General features: G+C 42.5%; 1 pseudogene; it reads left to right on the plus strand.

Moving 5' to 3' along the window:
* Positions 1-2,718: 2,718 nt before the first annotated feature.
* On the plus strand, positions 2,719-3,402 carry LOC115067249 (annotated as a pseudogene).
* Positions 3,403-3,709: the final 307 nt, after the last annotated feature.

Consider the following 3,709-nt stretch of genomic DNA (forward strand, 5'->3'; position numbering starts at 1 on the left):
CCTGAGTAAGACAGTGGTTTAAAGCCTTTGGTAGTTTCTCTTCCTCTGGGTCTTAGAAAGAGAACTAAGTCAGTAAGAAATAGACTGCCTGAGTCTAAGACACTGATACTGAAATAGTCTCATGTATCAGTATCACTTGGAAAGCTTACCAACACAAATGTTGCATTTCTAGCAAGTGCCTTGTTGATGGTAATACTGTTAGTTCAGCAACCATTGTTTGAGAGAGAATCCTCTGTTCTAATGTATTAGCTCTGGAAAAGAAAATCTAGTATCCGGCCAAGCATGGTGGCACATGCCTTTAATCCCAGCACTCAGGAGGCAGAGACAAGTGGATCTCCATGAGTTCTAGGCCAGCCTGGTCTACATAGTGAGTTCCAGGCCAGCTGGGGCTACAGGGAGACCCTGTCTGAAAAAAGAGACCAAAAAGAAAGAAAGAAAGAAAGTCTAGTATCTTTGCTCAGATATGGGTTCCAGGAAGTTAGAGAAAAGAGGACACTGTAAGAGCTTGAATCACTATGCGAATTATGAAGTTTGGCTTATAATCATTTTTTAAAAAATATATTTTTATTTTATGTGTATAGTGTATTGCCTGCATGTGTGTAAGTGCACACATGTCATGCAATACCTGTGGAGGTCAGAAGAGAGCTTCAGATTCCCCTGGAACTGGAATTAAAGATGGTTGGTAGCCTCCATGTGGGTGCTGGGAATCAAACCCAGGTCCTCTGCAAGAGGAGTCAGTGATGGCTCTTAACAGCTGAGCCATCTCTCCAGTCCCAAGCATATATTCTTTTAAGATATAATTTTTTCTCTGGAATCAGATTTCAGTCCCATCTCATACTTTGTTGTTGTTGCTTTAGTTTTTTGAGACAAGATTTTGGAATTCTCCTGCCTCAGCCTTTTTAGTGCTGGGGTTACAGGCATGAGGCACCACATCCAGCTTTCCCATACATTTTTGTATGAAGTGTTACAGATTTTCAATTTGTATACAACTTAAAATCTCAGATTTGATTTCTTCTGTGAGCCAATCATAGCTTCGAAGGGTTTGAGATGTAGCTTAACAGTACAGTGTGCGTTTAGCATGTGTGTGCAGCCCTGGATTCAGTCCAAACACACATACTTCTTTCACAGTGACTATAAAACTGATAAGCATTTTGTTTTGTTTTTGAGATGTGGGCTCTCTCTACATAGCCCTGCCTGGTCTGGTGCTCACCATGTAGTCCAGGCTGACCTTGAACTCACAGTGATCCTCTTGCCTCAGCCTCCCATGTGGCTGGAATTACAGGTTTGGTTTGACTTTGGTTACAGGTTTGATTTACTTGTTCATTTAGTTAACAAGCATTTATTTAGTTTGGTATATCAGTCATTGTGTGGTTATTAGGCCTTAAATCTGGGGCTGGACCATTGACTGATGTTCTCCCTTGGCAGCTTGCATAGTGTCCTCCAAAACTATGAGAGCTAACCTTCAGGGAGGAGTTTTTTAAGTCAGTTCTAGCTCCACTGCTCCAAGTCCTGTGTCTGAAGTACATCATATCTTCAGCAGTAGGGTCTTACCTTCAAGTTCTGGGAGATAATCAAGGGCTGTCACAATAGTCTGTGTAATTTTGGGAGTCTCTTGGACTACACTGGCTAACAGCTACAAGGAAGCTTTCTCCTGTCTGGCACTGTTTCTTGTTATATAGCCTTCAGGTATATACATGGACTCATGTAGAGATATTGTATGTGCATTTTTTTCAGTAGGTCTTCGAACTAATATATTTCCCTCTGGTTTTCGCATCAGCTAAGCATATTCATCTCCTCTCTCTCTCTCTCTCTCTCTCTCTCTCTCTCTCTCTCTCTCTGTTTAACCCTCCATCCTCCCTCTCCAGTTAAGGTACCCCCATTTTCCCCATCTATTTTGGGGGTAATCAACAGCTACCTAATTGGACTTAAAGCCCACTCAATGGGAAGGAACTCATGTATGGTACTGTAAATATAGTCAAATACATGGCTGAAGAGGTCATAGATCTTAGGGAAAACTCTAAGGCTGTCACATTCCTTGACAAATGTAATTTCTTACTGTATGCTAAATTTGTATACCTATAATTACAGACAAGCAGGCAAGTCACCACTCATCAAAGAAATTTCTTTTGCAACAAATGGAGACTATCTTACAACTGGTCACACACAGAGAATAAATGTCTATGAGATGCCCAACCCTAAGTGTCACATCTGTAATGGAACCTCTACACCTAAGGCTCACAGAACATAGTGGAACAAGGAGTAGAGAGAACACTAATGCATCTCTCAACTCTTATCAATGAAGCTGTCTCATTCAACAAAGGGAAATGAACACAAAAGGCCATAAATGGCCAAAGTGTAGAGAATAAGAGATATAGTGTGGGGCTCTCTGGACAGGACTCCCATATTAAACTTTACCTACCCACTCAGGGACCATTTCCGAAATAAGGCAGAAAGACTGTAAGAGCCAGGAAAGGAGGTACATGACCATATGGAAACAGTCTTACAGGCTCCTGGGAACTTGCTTGTAGGAACCTACGGCAATGGTGTCAGCATGTACAAGACCCATGCAAACTCAAGCAGACAAAAACCCAGCATAAACTGTGAAAATGGGCAACAGGCCCCAACCGTAGCCAAAGAAGTATTGGCAGCTGATTACTACTGAGTGAGGGAGAGTTGATTTTCTTTTTTAAAAATATTTTATTTAGGAATGAGCTGCCGGGAGGCGGCTACTGCTGAGCGGCCGGTCCGGATCATGCCCGACAGGAAGCACTGTCCTGGGCCAAGGCCGCTGGGCCTGGGATGAAGGAAGCGGGGCCGATGCAAAGCCTGGAGGGCACAGGGGCCGGGTGATCAGTCAGCACGCTGATGGGCAGCATGACTGGTCAAAGTCAACCTTTTCACTGTGCTCAGTCTCTGGATGGCGCTCTTCCCAGGAGTAGAAGCCCAAAGGCAAAAATCTCAGAAAAACAAAAAAGAAATTCATGGACCGTTAGGACAATGAAGAGTTGGCCAAAGTATCTGCTGACAAAAAACAGGAGTTTTGTGTCTTCTGCTAGTATCCCAGAAACACTAACAGAAAACTGTATTCTGCTTGTTTGAAAACGGTTGTGAATGCTGGAGTTAAACGAATTTCTTATTGGCCTGCTAACCCAGAAATAAGTTTTCTTACTGAGGCATCTAGTTCTGAAGATGCAAAATTAGATGCCAAAGCAGTAGAAAGGTTGAAGTCAAACAGTCGGGTCCATGTGTGTGTCTTACTCCAGGCTTTGGTGTGTTATATGGTGCAGTTTGTAGAGGAAACTTCTTACAAATGTGACTTTATTCAAAAAAATTGCAAAAACACTGATGGATACTGATTTTTATTCTGAATGTAAACAAGAAAGAATAAAAGAATATGAAATGTTAAAATTTTTTATTTATTTTTAATGTGTATGTATGTATTGCCTGCATGTAGGTAAGTGCACCCGTGTTGTGCAATGCCCAAGGAGGACAGAAGAGGCTGTCGGATCCCCTGGAACTGGTATAACGGACAGTTGTTAGCTGCCACGTGGGTGCTGGGATTCAAACTCGGGTCTTCTGCAAAAACATTCAGTGTTCTTAACCACTGAGCAATCTCTGCAGCCCCGAGAGTTGATTTTTTTAAAGAGAGAGACACTCTAGATAGGATGACTAGACCCCACTGGATGAACATGCACTGAGGGACATCTGG

This window comes from Nannospalax galili, unplaced genomic scaffold, assembly GCF_000622305.1.
Source record: "Nannospalax galili isolate Female #2095 unplaced genomic scaffold, S.galili_v1.0 scaffold43, whole genome shotgun sequence".
In the NCBI taxonomy this organism is placed as follows: Eukaryota; Metazoa; Chordata; class Mammalia; order Rodentia; family Spalacidae; genus Nannospalax; species Nannospalax galili.